The 19,657-nt window shown below is 43.0% G+C and overlaps 1 long non-coding RNA gene across 3 annotated transcripts in view; it reads right to left on the reverse strand.

Moving 5' to 3' along the window:
• LOC146395980 (uncharacterized) overlaps positions 1 to 19,657 on the reverse strand; it is a 350,884-nt gene that overhangs the window by 46,429 nt on the left and 284,798 nt on the right. For all 3 annotated transcript variants that reach the window (XR_014829587.1, XR_014829592.1, XR_014829589.1), the window contains one exon: positions 11,340 to 11,483. This is a non-coding gene — a long non-coding RNA (uncharacterized LOC146395980). The remainder of the gene's footprint in view (positions 1 to 11,339; positions 11,484 to 19,657) is intronic.

The following is a 19,657-nucleotide window of genomic DNA, read 5'->3' on the forward strand; positions in this document are numbered from 1 at the left end:
AACAACAACAAATAACAGAGCAGCAGTGATTGTGGGATAATATTAAGCAATTTACCATACAAATAATTAGAATCTCAGAGGAAGAGGAGAGAAAAGAAGTGAACAATAATTTATTTGAATAATTAATGGCTAAACAAATTCTGAATTTGATTAAAATTATGAATGCTTGGCACTCCATGAACTTCATGCAGGAGGAACCTTCTTTCTCTCTTCCACTTTCTTTCTCTCTTGCTCCCTTTCTTTTTCTCTGCTTCTTACCTCAGAGCATGTCATATTCAGATTCTTGCTAACCACAGAGCAGATCTCAGGTAGAAAAGAAAGCCTGGACATTTGATGGATAAATGTGGTGTGTGGTGGTCTTCAGGCCCACCCATGGCTGCCTAACACTCTCCTCACTTCCTCCTGCAAGGAGTTCTTATAAATTGCAGGGTCCTGTGGTCTTTTCTCAGCAGCAGTGGGCTAGAGTGCAGGAATGAAATACATCCACCTTCAGGACCAGGAGCATCAAGACGGGGCTTCAGGAAGTCAGACAGCAGACATACTGGAGGTCTCATATCATCTGCCATTCTTCTTGTCCGTTTCATTAATTTTTTTGGTCTTTTTTTGGACTGATACTAGCCAGGTTCGTTACCACTGAGCCACAACAGGAACTCCATTTTTCACTAATTTCCTTCTCTCCTTCCTTCCTTTCTTCCTTCTTTCCTTTCCTTCCTTCCTTTCTTTCTCTTTCTTTTCTTCCTTCCTTTCTTTCTCTTTTTTTTTTTTTTTGCTTTTTTTTAGGGCCACACCTGTGGCATATGGAAGTTCCCAGGCTAGGGATTGAATTGGAGCTACAGCTGCCGGCCTGTGCCACAGCCACAGCCACGCCAGATCCGAGCCACACCTACGACCCACACCACAGCCCATGGCAACGCCAGATCCTTAACCCACTGAGCAGGGCCAGAGATGGAATCTTCTTCCTCATGGATGCTAGTCAGATTTGTTTCCGCTGAGTCACGGTGGGAACTCCTTCACTAATTTTCATTGGAATTCTGGTTTTTGTTTTTGTTTTCAGAGGACACAGGACATCTCATGAAAGCAGTTAATATATTTTAGCCCATTTCCATGGGCAAGAATAGGATAGAAGGAAGATGAGAGGAGTTTGGACATTCAGGAGAAGGACACGGGTTAATGTCATAGGACAAATACAACAGAAGGTTTAATTGTTTAGGAGGCAGTCATGGGGAGGTAGCCAGAGTGGACTCGGAAGTAGCCAGAATCATCTCTGTCTCTCGCTTTCTATGAGATATTTGGCAAATTACTTATACCTCTGAGCACTGGTTTCCTTATTTATAAACCAGGGATAAAAATATATACCTTGGCATTCTCACTGTGGCTCAGCAGGTTAAGAACTTGACATTGTCTCTGTGAGGATGCAAGTTCGATCCTTGGCCTTGCTCAGTGGGTTAAGGATCTAGCATTGCCGAGAGCTGTGGTGTAGGTCGCAGGTGCGGTTCACATCCCATGTTGCTGTGGCTGCGGTGTAGACCTCAGCTGCTGCTCCAATTCGACCCCTAGCTGGGAACTTCCATATGCCACAGGTGCAGCCGTAGAAAGAAATGAAAAAAAAAAAAAAAAAAAAAAAAAAGCCTTGTATATATGTCCTAAGCACAATAGGTACCCCCCCACATGTTTATCTATGTAATTTCATGTCATTTACTTAATGAAATCATAAATGCACATGCCTATTATCCCTAAGATGTAGTAAGTGCACAATAAACAGGAGCTGCCATCATCATTTCTGAAACCACTGTAATGGTTTAAGATAATGAATCCTGGTCTGAGAGCATAGAGTGCCTCTATAGAAGGAGGGATTCTGAAACAACCCGGGGGGAGGCGGGTGTGGGAGGGCTCTTAAAGCTTTTGTTTAGGGTAGAGATAGGGAGGAGAAATAATTTAAAACTCTTTAAGAAAAACTGCAAGATAGTCTATGCTGTGTTCATAGGCAACCTGATCACGCCTGGATTCTCTGGGAGAAGTAACTTCTTTATAGTGTTCTTTTTGTTCTGTGGTTCTAACAGAAAGCCCATTTTCTCTTAAAAGCAGATGCTCCTCTGCTCCTATGTAATGGTGTCCCCCGAAGATAAACGCACCATTTAGAGCTCTCTATACGTTCTGTAGCCTGCACACGCTTTCTAAATATAGTAGCCAGATGATTACTTAATTTAGCTAGAAATGGCAGATTGTTGACAAAGAATCCCTGCTGAGTTCCAATGCCTTGAAATGCAGCTTTTATAACAGCAAATCATATCTGAAGAAATGACTAACAATGCCATTTGCTTCATATAGTGACATAATATTTAGCTCTGTCACTGAGGAATAATTGCCTTATTTTTACAATGTTCGTACTCTATTGATAAATATAGATTACCTGGAACAAGTCAGAACTGCTGCAGGGGGCAAAGCAGTTGCAAAGAGTGGGGCTTTTAGACAAGGAAACTATCTCATACTCAGACAAACCATCCGTTCTCCAATAGTGGGTTACTCAAATGACATGGATCCAGTTCACATATAGGATCCATTCATGGAGGGTTATTTCATGGACTCATAAGTTAATAAAAAATTAAATAAAGAAACAGAAGCAACCGGTGTCATAACGCAAAGGTGTGCAATAGAAATTTTGTTGCTATTTTTCGACTTGGTCATCATGCGTGGAGGGAGTGGGAGGTATTAGAATTAACATGGCCCCCATCTGCTCTTACCTATAGGAAGAATATGTGATCCCCTGTTTAGCCTGGGTTTAGCCTTTGACTTTGATGAGAGTGTGCCTCACCCCTCAAGAGCAGTAGAGTGGAGAGAACCCAGCTCCAGCTGTTAAAGCAGAAACAACTGGCCGGTAGAACTGATGGGTCCAGGTGTTCAACCCAATCTCTCTGGGTCTCCATCTCTCCCATCTGCGTTTCTCATAGGTGGTTCCTCTGCATAGATACAAGAAGCCTATCCTTACAACTGGGAGCCCTGACGTTTAAACAGACACTGTAATGTGCCCGATTGGACCAGGGCAGCGGACTCCAACCAGAGAGTGTTTCATCCCCTAGAACTGCTTTTGCTGTACAAGGCTTTGAGGTTATATCATCAGTTACATTAACATGTAATTAACATGTTTTCCAAAATGTGCTTTTGGCGGCTCTCTGTTAGCACAGTGTTCCTTTGGAGAAAGTTTCTCAGGAAAACTGTTCTTTCCTAGATAATTATTTTTGTTTCTTTTCTTTCTTTTTAAAAAATCTTTTGGACTTTGTGAATCTATTAGAGGTACATTTCCCTCTTGGCTTTGGCTCATTTGAGAGTTTAGAGAGATTTACTGTCCACCTATAGCAACTGCAGAGGATATTACAAAACTACGTTATATTCTAATATTACTCTATTTTATTTTCCTAGCATTACTTTTATATTGTTTGATTTCATCTATTTACTTAGTCTTATTTATCCTACACATTTTTAAACCCACTTTAAATCATTTTTGGAGGTAAGGTATAAATAAATCAATTTCTTTTCTTTTATTTTGCTTTTTAGGGCTGCACCTGAGGCACATGAAAGTTCCTAGGAGCTGAATCGGAGCTACAGCTGCCGGCCTATGCCACAACCACAGCAATGCAGAATCCGAGCCTCATCTGTGACCTACACCTCAGCTCACAGCAATGCCAGATCCTTAACCCACTGAGTGAGGCCAGGGATCGAGTCCTCATGGATACTAGTCAGGTTCATTACCACTGAGCCACGGCGGGAACTCCTAGAAGTGTTTTAAGGTCCCTAATAATTAGGGTAAATTAGGAGCGGCCCCAGCATGTCAGTCCTACTGTTGGAGATGAAATCTAGGGATTTGCATGGAAAGTAGCGTCTACGGGATGACACACTTTTATCTCGGTCACTGTATCCATTAGCTTTTAGTCCCGTGTAAGAGAAACCTAACTCAAGTGGGGTTAAACAATGAAAAGGGATTTATTGGCAGAAAAGTCCAGAGGCAGGGAGAACTTTATGTGAGAATTGATCCAGAAGCTGAACCATGTCACCCCTGTCATCTCGTGTTTTTTTCTCTCTGCTCTGCCTTGTTCAGTGTCAGCTTCTTTTAAGGCTGGTTCTCCTCATCACTGTGGTAGCAACAGCTAGGGTTAGAGGGATCTTAATTCTCAGCAACAACTAGGGTTAGATGGATCTTAATTCTCCTCTACAAGGAGAAAACAGCCTTTTCTCCCCATCAAAACTTCCTGCTGCTTAGACTAACTTGTGTCACATGCTCACCTCTGAACCAATCAGAGGAGACAGGTGATTAAGGGCAATTAGCACCCCCCTGCCCCTGGACAGGCCAGAGACACCTGGATTACACAGCTAGAAATGTGGGGGTCCTAGCAGCGGCAAAGGGAAAAGGAAACGAATATGGGGAGGGGGGAGGTGAGGGAAAGCAGTCAAAACTCACTACCATCCCTCGAGTCTTAGGGCAACACTTTAGTTTGTTTCCGGATCTGTGAAGACCCTCCAATGTCTGCCTATGGGTTAAAGATCCAGTGTTGCCATGAGCTGTGGTGTGGGTCGCAGATGCGGCTTGGATCCTGTGTTGCTGTGGCGTAGGCGGGCAGATGCAGCTCCAATTGGACCCCTAGCCTGGGAAACTGCATATGCTGTGAACAAGGCCCTAAAAAGCAAAAAAAAAAAAAAAAAGAAAAGAAAAAAGAAAAAACTCCCAGAATTACCTGACAGGCTCTGACAGGTAGAATTAGCTGCATCATTGCTATTTTTTGAACTTCCCGCACAATATTATGCAGGAAGAGAATCTATAGTTAGATCTAGACAATGAATTAAGGTGCATCGAAGCAGATTATGTTAAAGGAAAAGGAAAATGGATCTGCCTCATTCCTACCATGTATATTTAGCTCCTCAATGAACAGCCACAGTTAGAGAGACTGGGAACCAACTGGGACCCAGGCTAGTACTGAGAAGTGGAGGGGACTTGTTATATACATGTGTACTGAGCACAGACCAGAGGAGGAGATGCAGAAAAAAATGCCTTAAAAAGGCGGGGGGGAGTTCCTTTTGTGGCTCAGGGGTTAACGAACCCAACTAGTATCCATGAGGATTCGGGTTCCATCCCTGGCCTGGCTCAGTGGGTTAAGGATCTGGCGTTGCTGTGAGCTGTGGTGTAGGTCGCAGACGCAGCTTGGATCTGGCGTGGCGGTTGGTGTAGAACTTCCACAAGCTGCGGGTGCAGCCCTAAAAAGCAAAAAAAAAAAAAAAAAGGTGGTGGGGAAGCAATGCACATTCTGCCTGGCAACACCTACTGGACAACTTCAGTTCAGTCAATAGGATTCAAGGAGCCCCCAGTGGCGTGTGGTTCAGTAGCTTCAGGACTGCTTATCAGACCTGGGTTTAAGCTGCAGGTATCCCACAGCCTGGAAATTTCTGTTGGTGCAAACAACACAGCCAACTATAAGAGAGCCCTTAAAAAAAATCCTCCTTCTATCTTTTTCTGCCTGATCACAAAGATCCTGCCTGGGCTTAACCTTTGCTCCAGGCATGGAGCCTTGCTTTTTAATCTAAGGATTAAGAAATGTTTAGATTTTTGCAAAATCATTTCTATTGAATCTCTCTCTCCTTGAGGCCTAGAAAGGCTCATAAATGGTTTTGCAATATATATCACAGCCTCTTTATTTGACTAATAGTTTGCACGAATAATAAAATCTTCCAGGAGTAAACAAGCTCATATTTTTGCCATTTGTAAACTTTATTGCTATTATAAAATCAATGTTTTGCAACCAGAACTCTTGGCAGATCTTACTGACAGCAGTGGGGGCTGTCAATAGGCATCGTGGACTCTGCTCTTTTTCAGTAGGACTGTCTTTTCATGTAAAACATTAATGTGGTTTTATATATGTAATAATCACTCCTCATCATAAATATCTCAAGAGTTAGGCAGGCAGTGGTGCACTAATGATATGCAAAGCAGGGTCTCTACTCATGGATGAATGGGCCTCCCCACCACAGACCACAGACCTGGCTGAAATATGGCCAACTCAGGAGTGATAAAGGCTTTGGATGGGATAAAGTTTAGAAACAGATAGCCTCTGGTGGAGGCTCTTTTGAGGTACTTGACTTTTCTTCCTCAGCTCTCAGAAGGGTCTAGGTTAGAAACTTCCGGAGTTCCTGTTGTGGCCCAGTGGAAATGAATCTGACTAGTATCCATGAGGATGTGGGTTTGATCCCCGGCCTCGATCAGAGGGTTAAGGATCTAGCGTTGCCGTGAGCTGTGGTGTGGGTTGCAGATGCAGCTCTGATCGTTCATTGCTGGGGCTGTTGTGTTTCGATCCCTAGCCTGGGAACCTCCATATGCTTAAGGTGAGGGCTTAAAAAGCAAAAAAAAAAATAAAAGAAAGAAAAAACTCCCAGAATTACATTTCTTGTCTCCCAATTTTGTGTTGGGCTGACTTCATGTGACTCTTTTAGCTTCTCTCTAGTGCAGACGTTCTTGCATTGTCTGTATATCAGTGTTAACTGATATTTTTCTTTTTCTTAGTCATTGAAAAAATAATATATGCACATAGAAAATAACATTTCAAACAGTACAGAAGAGAACAAAACGAAAAAATAGGTTTTTCTTGTTGCTTGGCCTTATCTCCTAATCATTATTTAACCATTTTTGTTTACTTTTCCTCTGGTATTTACCTCTACAATATTCATATACATATGTATATAAATGGCTACACCTGCCCATCCAAAGAGGGATGATACCACCTTGAAGATCCTTCATTTAATTATATCGGCAAAAGATCCCTTTCCCAAATAAGGTCACAGATTCCGGGAGTTAGCCTGTGGACTTATCTTTTGGGAGGCTGAGAAGGCTGTGAGAGTGGCTCTCTAGCAACTAGCCGTGAAACATTTCAATATTTTGACATTCTCGTCTATACCACCTAAGTAGAAATCTTGCCTTGATTTCTTGATATATCCACTTTAAATAGTATCTATTGATCTGGGACCCATTTCCAGACCCATTCAGATCTACTGAATCATCTGCATTTTAAAAATCTTACCAGACAATTCAGATGAGGTTGTCCAACTGAGCACCGCTTTGCGGACTTTAGAGCTGTGATTCTCAAATCTGGGGAAGAAGGGCCAGAGTCGCCAAGGTGTACAAGAGAGGGCCCTGACATGGAAATGTGTCTTGAAAAGTGTGTTTACCATTGAGCTTGTTTAATTCTTCTTCTTTTTTTTTTTGTCTTTTCTAGGGCTGCACCCGTGGCATATGGAGGTTCCCAGGCTAGGGGTCTAATTAGAGCTGTAGCCACCGACCTACACCACAGTTCACGGCAATGCCGGATCCTTAACCCACTGAGTGAGGCCAGGGATCAAACCCTCAACCTCATGGTTTCTAGTCAGATATGTTAACAACAGAGCCACGATGGGAACTCCTAATTCTTCTTATTAATGACAGCCATTAGAGGGGCTTATTTTTCTAGTTTTCCAAAAGAGGCTGTTTCGGAAGATTTTTTTTTTTTTTTTCTGGAAACTAGGAAGTTCCCAGGCCAGCGATCAGACTTGAGTCACAGCAGTGACCCAGGCCATAGTAGTAGCAACCCCACATCCGTTACCCGCTGTGCCACCAGGGAACTCCAGAAGATATCTTTCAAACTGCTACCAGTCTTAATAGCCCCCAGGTTTATAAAGATATGGCTTTACCCAGAAGTGCGGGGGACAGTCTCAAAGTGCTTTTCTGTGTATTTATTCAACCTCTACTATTGCTTTGTCTTCAAAAACAAGTTTCTTGGGAGTTCCTGTTGTGGCTCAGTGGTTAACAAATCTGACTAGTAACCATGAGGACGCAGGTTCAATCCCTGGACTTGCTCAATGGGCTAATGAACTGTGGTGTAGGTCACAGACACGGCTTGGATCTCACGTTGCTGTGGCACAGGCCAGCCGCTACAGCTCCGATTCGACCCCTAGCCTGGGAACCTCCATATGCTGCATGCAGGTGAGCCCCTAAAAAATTAAAACAAACAAACAATTTCTTAAATGCACAAAAGATGCAGAAAGTGAGAGCAACATAAAGTTTGCTAGTGCAATAAGTGAGGCTCGCTGAAGTTCACAGACTTTGCTGTGGATCTGCTGGCTCACTTTGTGGCATGGGGCAGCCACCTCCAGCAGCTCCTCCAGCGCCGTGGAAACACCCCCTTCAGCTTCCTTCACTACTGGGCAGGTGTGTGGGCAGCCCTTGGTGACCTGTGCCGGTCCCCACAGGCCACCTCATTGCCTGAGAGACTGATGTGGCTTCGTACTCCTCTTCCCAGGCTCCTGTCTGTCCTTGCCTCTCCCCCACTTCACGTCCCTTTCCCCCGTCCTGATCTCTGCCTTAAAGTCCCCCATCAGACACAGAGACAGCAGACGTACATAAGTACTTAACTCGCTTCAATGGTCAGGCGAGGTCTAATCCCTAAAACAATGCCTTAAATCACCCCCAGTGGTTCCACTTCTCATGCCGAATTGGTTGTTATTTTATTATTCTGTTTTTGTTGTGTTGGAAGAGATGCAGCTTGAGGATTTAATTTCTCTACTATATTTTCAACTAGAACTAGAGGCATATGAAGGATTATGAATAATTATTAATAATAGGGATTATTACTATTAATTGTTTTAATAATAGGGATTATTCGTATTATTAGGGATTATTATCTTGTCTTGCAAGGACAGCCTGTCATACACTCTGCATACCTTGGTGTCATCACGACCTCTCCGGCTCTGACGCTTTTGGCTCTTCTGATTCATCCTGCCCTCTAGACCCTTAACTCCTTTTCCCTCCGTGTCCACTTCTGGCTTCACTCACCTTCCCATTCAGGTTGGTCCCCAGCTCGTAGCATCCCTGGCTTCCTTTGAACCCACTTTGTTCACTGCCAAGCTTCTTGACACGGCAGCTTGCTCTGGCTTTCTCAGTATTCCTTTCTGACATCCTTTTGACCCATAATCATCTCTCTTGCATCCTGCAAAGTCAGAGATCTCCTAAGCCAAAAACCCAACAAGTCTTTGCTTAGCGCTGATCCTCCCTGACCTAGTCACAGAATGTACCATGGTGTCCTCACCTCCACCCAAGAAGCTGGTTTTCCTCTTCTTTTGTGGTGTTATATTACAACCCCCACGTCTCTAACTTTTTCTGCTCTCACTCACTCACCAGCTTTTCTTGTCACTCCAGGCTTTCAATGCAGCCACCCCCATGGGAAGAAGCCTGATGTATGGTTAGTTGTGGGCTCCCATGCTAGTCTGCATACATCTTAAAACAGAGATTTAGACTGACTTATTTTGTAATTTCTGAGAGTTTTTTTTTTTTTTTTTTTTTTCTTTAAGGGCTCTACCTGCAGCTATGGAAGTTCTGGGGCTAGGGGTCGAATCAGAGCTGCAGCTGCTGGCCTGCAGCACAGCCACAGACACATCTGCAACCTGTGCTGCAGCTCATGGCAATGGCGGATCCTTAACTCACTGAGCAAGACCAGGGATCGAACCTGCATTCTCCTGGATACTAGTCAGATTCTTAACCCACTGCACCACAACAGGAACTTCTCTCACAGTTCTTGAATAATATTTCTATTACAATTTTCAAATCCTAAAATATTTCAATTTAACTAACCCCCCTCCTCACCTGCAAAGTGCATTTCTAGTTTGAATGCATAAGACACTGGGAAAAAATAGCATTCAAACTACTGCGCAGACGTTTGCTTTGCAGTTGGATCTCCTAGAACATATCTATTCTTTTTCTTTTCTTTCTTTCTTTTTTTTTTTTGTCCTTTTAGGGTCACACCCACAGCATATAGAAGTTCTCAGGCTAGGGGTCTAATTGGAGCTGTAGCCTCTGGCCTACGCCAGAGCCACAGCAACACGGGATCCGAGCTGCATCTTCGACCTACACCACAGCTCAGGGCAATGCCGGATCCTTAACTCACTGAGTGAGGCCAGGGATGGAACCCACGTCCTCATGAACGCCAGTCAGGTTCATTAACCACTGAGCCATGACGGGAACTCCCTGGAACAATCTATTCTTTTATAGCAGAACTAAAGGAAAACTTAGTATAAATTAGTTCTTCTGAGTTCCGCTTCTGTTCTTTATTTTCTAAACCAATAAACTGTCTTGTCAACTCTCTATCAGTGCTTGAAATCTTACCCATCCTTCCAGATTAAGGGCAAATGAAGTCCCACTGAATCATGGATTCTTTTCTAAGGGCCCCTTAGCCTGAAACCTCTCTTGTCCACCTTAAAATTCATACAGCTATTCATCTTTTCCTTGCTGATGATAAATTCCCATTACAACGGTTTTCATATTTGCCTTCTCTCTTATACTTGGCACATTCCTTGATGTCAGGGTCACAGTCAAAAGCTTACCACCACCCCCTCTTTTTCTGTTCTCTAGCTTCTTCTTGCTAGCTCATACAGTGCATGTCTCAGGTCTTTGAAAGTGTTTGAAAATTTAAATCGAATGGACAGATTTAGAAAGACAGGTTCGACATTGAACCATAACGTGAAGTGAGGGGACAACTAACTCCAAACACAAACTCAAAGCTACCTGCAAAAGATGGAATGGAAAGACCATTTCTAAGTGGAATCTATGGTATTTCTTCTGCTCCCTGAGGGTTAATGCTCAAGCACAAAGCTCATGAGAGCCCATCAGAATGTGCAACCATGGAGTTCCCACCGTGGCTCAGTGGTTAACGAGTCTGACTAGGAACTATGAGGTTATGGGTTTGATCCCTGGTCTCGCTCAGTGGGTTAAGGATCTGGTGTTGCCATGAGCTGTGGTGTAGGTCGCAGATGCGGCTTGGAGCCCTTGTTGCTGTGCCTCTGGCATAGGGCGGCAGCTATAGCTCCAATTGGACCCCTAGCCTGGGAATCTCCATATGCCTCGGGTGCAGCCCTAGAAAAGACAAAAAAAAAAAAAAAAAAAAAAAAAAAAAAAAAGTGCAACCATTAGGGAAGTTTTAGAATTTCAGTGTGGAGTCTAATTGGAGTGTTTGCATGCACTTTCAGCTATTTATTGCAATTTCAGTATTTCTTGAACCTGGAAGAAAAGGCTGAAAATCATTTGGCAGGGAAAAATTTTTAAGATGTTTAGAAGTTCTATTTATAGTTCAAGCCCCAGGATGCTGCTGCCCATGACCTTTCCACAGGTCCTTACTGATTTTGGAGCATCGACACAACTAAAAGAAAGAAAGACAATCTATTAACAGCTCTTCAAGGACTCCTTGAAACAACACGGAACCAAATTCCCCCTTTGCTCCCATTTTGACCAAAAGATTTTCCTTCTTATTTGAAACAGAGAGGATCATCCATCTTACCTTAAAATATGGACATGTTTGAAGACGCTTAGGCTGAAGGTCAGTTTGGAGTATCAGATGGAGACAGCAAACCAGCCCAGATAAGGGCTTCTGAAGCTATCCATCACTTGAATAAAAGCCGAGCAGCAGGTATTGATCCTAATCCTGAAGACAGGTTGAAAGGAGAAGGTAAGGTCACAGCATCATAGCTACTTGGGAATATGAAAGAGGTGAGAGTGTGATGAAGATGCATGGGCAACAGGAAGCTTCGTAGACCAGGTGGAAAAGGTGCTTATGATGCATGAAAAGCCCTGTGCATGCCCTTATGTCGCCCAAATCGAGGTCTTCGAAATGGGAACCGATGGCTTGGATTTTCTTGGCAGAGGAGACAGGATTGATCATTAACCAGGGTGACAGAGAAGAGGATTACACTCTTAAGGCCACCACAGTGAGAGCACATTCCTGACTCTGGCACAACCTGACAACATGCAGGTCCTCGTGCTCCAGGCCCCTATTCTCTTTGGGTTCCTCCCCTTACATTTTTAGGTCTAGACCTCCTCAAATAGTCCTACTGCTTGCTTGCTAAATTTTGGAATTTCCACCAGCTCCACTATCCTCACTTTACACGCTTGCCTGGACCATTGTCCTGGTTTCCTGGTTCTCCCCCAAACTGTGTACTAAATCCAAAGCTCAGTGCACGAGCTTGTGTGTGGAGAAACCATGGCTTTCTTTCTTTTTTAGCTTTTTAGGGCTGCATCTGTGGCATATGAAAGTTCCCAAGCTGGAGTTCCTGCTACACCACAGCCGCAGCAACAGGGGATCTGAGCTGTGTCTGCAACCTACACCACAGCTCATGGCAATGCCGGATCCTTAACCCACTGACTGAGGCCAGGGATCGAACCTGAGTCTTCATGGATACTAGTCAGATTCTTTACTACTGAGCCACAACGGGACCTCTGAAAACGTAGCTTTCTTGATTTTTCTGTAACTTAATTTCTGTTCTGCATCGCTCTTCTACTGAAGTGGCAGAAATGTCATCTCAAGCATTTATCCTTAGTTTAGGGTTTCTCCTACAACAGGTAAACATCTCCGCGCAACGCAGAGCCCCCCTGCCCGAAACTCCCAGGGCAGCCCAGCCCTCATTCCTGCCGCAGGACGCCCCTCTCTAGGGGCCAACCAACATCTGCCCCTCCTCTCTCCTCCTTTGCTTCTTCAGCGCAGCCCCTGGAAATCTTTTCTGGTCTCCATGTTGTTGGGGTAGGAGATGGGGGGGAGTGCGACCACCTCTCCTTCCATTCTGAAATGCTGTGACTGAAACCTTGATCTCTTCGTGTTCCCTTCAGTATATAGGTTATTGAACTGCAAAAACTGAGAAGAATCTCCTAGCATCTCCTTTCCTGCCCGGTCCGAGACAGTGCGCCCAGGGCAAGACTCAGATGCAGGGAGGGGCAGAGTTGGGTGTGGGGGAACGTGTTAAGAGTTCCAAAGTGGTATCCTATGGCAACACCTGCAAAAGCCAACAGTGTTTGAACCCACCCTGTGGATCTTTTTGTCTCCTGCCACACTGTGGTTCACATCTTTTGTTAGTATTAAGGACACCTTGCCTTCTTTTATCTTGGTGTTATTTAACTTCACTGAGAGAAGCCACCCACTGTCCAGCCCTCCAGTCTAATTCCCCTCTTCCTCTCTCTCCCTCCACAAACACTTACAATGACTGTATTAATCTTTATTATTGATCAGAGGTTGCACTTTATAGCAATTGACGATGTCACTGTTGTATTTCAAGCGATACATTGAAAACTCATAAATTCACATCTCTGTCTCATTCCTATCAGAGACAGTGACGCTCCAGATATGGTGTTCTGGAAACCTGGAGCTTGCATTTTTTTTCTCTTTGTTTATTTATTTTATTTTTTTGTTAAAGTACATTTGACTTAAGCTGTGCTTTTTTTTTTTTTTTTTTTTTTTTTTTTAGTCTTTTTGTCTTTTAGGGCCATACTCACGGCATATGGAGGTTCCCAGGCTAGGGGTCAAATTGGAACTGTAGCCGCTGGCGTACACCACAGCCACAGCAACACCAGATCGGAGCTGAGTATGAGACCTACACCACAGGTCACGGCAATGCTGGATCCCTAATCCACTGAGTGAGGCCAGGGATTTGAACCTGTGATCTCATGGATACTAGTCAGATTTATTTCCACTGAGCCATGACGGGAACTTCTAAATAACTGTTTTAAATAAAGTACATGTAATACCATATTTAGCTTTTTTGTGTGCTTATAAAGTACATCTTATTCTGGTAAAAACACATCCCATAAAGTTTACCATTTTAACCTTCTTGGTTTGTTTGTTTTTTATGGCCGAGCTAGCAGTGTATGGAATTTTCCGGGACTGGGATTGAATCCAAGCTGCAGCTTCGACCTGTGCTACAGCTGTGGCAACGCTAGATCCTTTAACTCACTTCGCTGGGCCGGGGATTGAACCTGTGCTTCTGCAGTGACTTAACCCACTGCTCCACAGCAGGAACTCCTTTACCCATTTTTAAGTGTACAATTCAGTGGCATTAAGGATATTCACATTGCTTTGCAACTATTACCACCATCCATCCCTAGAACTTTTTCATCATTCTAAACTGAAACCCTGCACTCAGTTATTATTTAATAACTCCCAGTTACCCCTGGTAACCACTATTCTACTTGCCATCTCTATGAAGGTGACTATTCTGTATGCTTCAGCTAAGTGGAATCGTACAGTGTTTGTCCTTCTGTGTCTACCTTACGTTATGAAGCATGTTTTTAAGGTTTTTCCATGTTTAGCAGGCTGAATAATATTCCACTGTTCAGATATACCACATTTTGCTTATCCATTCTTTGTGCATTTAAGTTGTTTCCACCTTTTGGCTATTGTGAATAATATTGCTGTGAACATGGATGTACAAATATCTGTACTCTAGTTCCACTTGCTGCTTTCAATTCTTTTTTTTTTGTCTTTTGGCTTTTTAGGGCTGCACTCATGGCATATGGAGGTTCCCAGGCTAGGGGTCCAATCGGAACTACAGCTGCCGGCCTATACCACAGCCACAGCCACACGGGATCTGAGCTGCATCTGTGACCAACACCACAGCTCACGGCAACGCCAGATCCTTAATCTACCGAGCGAGGCCAGGGATCGAACCCACAACTACATGGTTCCTGGTTGGATTCGTTTCTGCCGCACCAATGGGAACTCTGTGGCTTTCAATTGTTTGGGATGTATGCTAGGAAATGGAATTGCTGGCTCATATGATAATTCTATGTCTAATTTTTTTGAGAAACTGCCATACCGTTTTCCATTGTGGCTGTGTCATTTTACATTCTCATCACTACACAAGGGTTCCAATGTCTCCATATCCTTACCAACACTTCTTATTTTCTGTAATTTTTTTTTGTAATAGCCATTCTGATGGATGTGAAATGGTATCTCATGGTTTTGAGTTGTATTTCGTTACTGATTAGTGATCTTGAGCATCTTGTCATATGCTTATTGGCAATTTGTATATCTTCTCTGGAGAAATGTCTACTCAAGTCTTCCGCCGATTTTTGAATTAGGTTGCTTATTTTTGTTCCTGCTAAGTTGTAGGGGTTCATTACATATTCTGGATATTAATTCCTTATCAAATAAATAGTTTGGAAATATTTTCTCCCATTCCACGGGTTGCCTTTTCGCTTTCTTGATAGTGTCCTTTGATGCACAAAGGTTTTTAATTTTGATAAAATCCAGTTTACTTTTGTTCTTGTTGTTGCCTATGCTTTCGGTGTCATATCCAAGAAATCACTGCCAAATCCAACGTCATGAAGCTTTTCCCCTATGTTTTCTTCTAAGGGTTTTATAGTTTTAGCTCTTATATTTAGGTCTTTAGCTCCATTTTGAGTTAATTTTCCTATATGAATAGGTAAGTGTCCAAATCCATTCTTTTGCATGTAGATATCCAGTTTCCCCAGCTCCTTTTGTTGAAATGCATTTTTACGTATTTAAAATGCATCCTACACACTATTCTTTCTTCAACAGTATATGGAAGACAGCAGACTTTTTCTTGAGGGCTCTTGAGGGCTCTTTGTCGCCCTAAGATCATTAACTCTTGTTCTATGCTGTGTTCCAGTGACTATCTCAGGGCTCTCTTATACTAGTGAGCTCATAATCCTGGGCTTCATTTGTTCCTCTCTAGGTTTTCATTGCAATTATTTCTCCTCCTTTGTCATCAAACTATTTACTGTCAAGGTCTTAGCTGTCATATCTCCCTTATAACAGAGTGCTGTCTGTTTGTTTCTATAGACTAACAAACCTGATAGCCAAACGTACTAAGCATTGTGTATAAACTTCAACTCAGTATTCTCTGAGGAAGGGTCTCATGCATCCATTCATAAAGGAAATGATCTTTAGCTTAAGGCCTTTATGAGAGCTATTGACTTTTCTAAAAGATCACTCTCAGTTGAGGTCTGCATCTTTATCTGATGTCTGTATATTCAGGCATTACTCACTGGTATGCTGATAAATGTTTAAAAACTAGCTTTCAAGGTGGGGAGAGGGAAGCCTTCTTTTATAGTAGTTGCCGATTTCCATGGTGTAAATACTCCCAGTATGGCTGATTTTAAGTTACCAATGTGATATAACTGAATGTTGAGTTGGGAAGAGATATGCAGTCGTGCATCTCTACTGTATAGACGCAACAGTCATAAATAACTCCAAGGCCAAGTTAATGATAAAATGTAGCAAAGTAATTAAGAAATGATGCATTTTGAGTATTTATTGCCCTTATTACCTTGTTTTAAATATACTTCTTTCCATTATAAGTTTATACAGTTGAATTCTTAATAAAAACCATGTTTAACAACTGGCACAACAAACTTCCTGAATATTTAACAATCAGCCTTGTAAGCTGGGACAAACCAGCTCTAGCACATCTTTGGCATGACTCAACTACCTTGCACTGAGGGTAATAAAATCATAAAGTTTATTATCCCCAGAATTTGCACAGACGCAAAATGTTAATGGAGCTTTTAAAGGCTCAGATTAATTAATAAATGACGTGCGTGACCAGTTACTAATGGAAACAGGAATATTTGGATGGTATTCTGCAGAATATTCAATAGCTAAAAAGTTCTGTGTTCTTATTTGGTGCCAGGTACTATGATAAGATCTTTATGTCATTATCTAATTTAATTCTGATAAAAACCTGGGGGTAGGTGCTATTACTAAGTGCAGTCTAGAGATGAGGAAACTGGGGTTTAGAGAGTGTCGTATGTTCAAAGACATGCTAGGTTTTGAACCTACAGCTGCGTGATACCATGCCTTCAAGAATTCTTTATTACAAGCCCACTGTTTACTAGATGATGAGTAGTAAGGGGGACTGAAAGGAGGATCAGGTGGATGGACAGAGACTGAAGGGGACCATGGTGCAAGATATACCTGACATAGCTGATATATGGTGCTAGATATACCTGAGCGGCCAGACCATGTAGAAAATCTAGGCCACGTTAAAGAGTTTTGTCTTTATCCAGGACCATTGAAAGCCACTCAAGATTTTAATTATAGGACACAAAATGTGTTCAACTCTGCCTTTCGATGGAATTTTCTGTGTGGAGTGGGGTTTGGTGTACATGCAGACTGGTTAAAAGGTCACTGCAGTGCTCCTGGCAAGAGATGCTGAAAGCTTGGTCTAGGGTGGTGCTGGCTTCTGCAGCTAGATGCATAGTGGTACCACTCATGGAGTCAGGGAGCAATACAAGGGAAGCGCCCCAGTGGGGAAATCAGGAGTCAATTGGTGGCCATGGCTTAGTCTCTGTGTTGCACTAATTAAGTCATAAATTGGACCAGTTGAAACCTGAGATCCTTTGAGACTTTGGCATTTCATAACACCATGTTCCCTGACACTGAGGTAGCCATGAAGAGAGCTGCTACATCTTGCCACGTGTGTCCCTGTCCTCTACCAGTGGAAAGAGAATCTCTCTTTGGATGGACTTTGAGACTTATCTTCTATGGCTCCCCCCCCCTCCTGCCCCTCTCCTTTTTTGCTTTTTAGGGCCGCACCCAACGCATATGCAGGTTCCCAGGCTAGAGGTCCAATCGGAACTGTAGCCACCGGCTTTTGCCAGAGCCACAGCAACGCCAGATCGGAGCCGCATCTGTGACCTACACCACAGCTCTCGGCAACGCCGGATCCTCAACCCACTGATCGAGGTCAGGGATTGAACCTGCATCCTCATGGATCCTCGTCAGGTTCGATAACTGCTGAGCCACTACGGGAACTCCTGTGGTTCACTTTTATCTTACCATCACAGCGTGAACTCGGATGAACTGGCAAAAATAGATCTGCACTGGCTCACCAGCCTGATGTAGCTTCTCAAGGAACTGGGCATGAAAAGGATATGGCTAGAGAAGCAGGAAGCTCTTGCAGAGCCAATTACCCCATGCCAAGGAGCTTAGACTTGACTTTGTAAACCAGTCCTTAATGCCAAGCATAGAGTAGGATCCAAAGCCACTTAATACACAGAGAGAGGGATGGAGAAGAGGAAGTGATGGTGAAAAAAGCTGCCATTTTTCCTTTGCTTCTCTTTTTCGTTTTGAAAAAATTGACTTTTTTCTTTAAAAAATAAAATCAAAAAGCTTTTAAAAATCTTATAATAAAAACGTACCCTTTTCCAATCTGTCCCTACCTTCAGTCTTATTTCTCAGAGCCTAATACTTTCAACTCTTTTCACTATTTCTTCTGGAATACACCTCCATATTTCTCAATAATATGCTTATATTGCTATATCTTCATGTATCCGTTTTCATGACGTGTCGCACTTTTGAGCCAGACTGTCTGTTCTATTTATTTATTTTTGTCTTGTTGTCTTTTCTAGGGCCGCACCTGCGGCATATGGAGGTTCCCAGCCTAGAGGTCGAATCGGAGCCACAGCTGCCGGCCTACACCAGAGTCATAGCAACGCCAGATCCAAGCCCTGTCTGCGACCTACACCACAGTTCACCGCCACGCCAGGTCCTTAACCCACTGAGTGAGGCCAGCGCTCAAACACGCAACCTCATGGTTCCTAGTCGGATGCGTTTCCACTGTGCCATGATGGGAACTCCCAGACTGTTTTAGAATTCTGATTCTGAACAAACTGTGTGATCTTGGGCAAAGTCCTTAAGGTCTCTGTGTCTCAGTTTCTCATTTGATAAAATAAGGATAACAACAGCCCCAATCTCATATGATTTGATCTTTAGGAAAGTTCCTAACACTGATACATAAGTATTTGTAAAATAAATTAATAATGGAAGAAACATTATCCTTTGATTTCCTCTGCTGGTGACTGAGGACCTAGCTCTATTACACCACTGCTGCCATCCACACAGCATCCCTCCCACCCTCTGTGGCAAACATATGGCTGTACCCCAATTTTTGTTTACATCAAGAGTCAGTATTTCCATTATTATAACCATATGCAGATTACCACTGCTGGGCCAAGGGACATACTACATTTGTTCCCATTTTTAAAAATTAAAGCACAGTTGATTTATAATGTTGTGCCAATTTCTACTGTACAGCAAAGTTACCCAGTTATCAATATGTATAGATTCTCTTTCTTATGGATTGTCTTCCGTATGATCTATCAAGATACCACATTTATATTCCCTTTTTCATTTCACTTTTTTATTTATAAAAGAGTTAATTGTTCCCTAATCCTACAATCCTCCCTGCTCCAAGATGGGCTGGTGTTCTTTAACTTGGTTCCCGTGCCCATCGATTGTCCTTGGACATCGCCAGTCCCAGGTCCTGTTTTTTGGATCCTAAGCCTTTTTTCCAGGTCTTCCTCACTTTTTTCCTTCAGCCTTTTTTTCCTTCAGAAGCCTTGTAAGATGGGATAAGAAATAATCATTTGAGTCTTCACATTTGAAAATAGTCTCTGTGCTACCTTTTACAGACTGAATGTATGTGTCTCTCCACCAAATTCATATACTAAAGCACAGTGTAGCTATCTTTAGGGCAGAGAGGTAATTAAGGTCAATGAGGTCATAAGGGTGGGGCCCTGATCCAGCAGGATTAGTGGCCTTATAAGAAGAGACACCAGACACCAGAAAGTTGCCCTGTTTCCTCCGTGCACTCACCAAGAAGAGATCATGTGAGCACCCAGCAAGGTGGTGGCTGCCTATAACCCAGTGGGAGAGCAAGACAGTGATCCTGCTGGCACCTTGATCTTGGGCTTTCAGCCTTCAGACTGTGAGAAAATACATTTCTGTTGTTGAGACCACCTAGTCCATGGTTGGTGTTTTGTTACAGCACCCAGGCTAATATACTTTCCTCTCTTGCTTGATGGGTA

Source organism: Sus scrofa, chromosome 15 (genome assembly GCF_054392235.1).
Source record: "Sus scrofa isolate SSC_HxYL_T2T_F1_AM1 chromosome 15, Sscrofa_HxYL_maternal_Yorkshire_Landrace_v2.0, whole genome shotgun sequence".
NCBI classification, from domain to species: Eukaryota; Metazoa; Chordata; class Mammalia; order Artiodactyla; family Suidae; genus Sus; species Sus scrofa.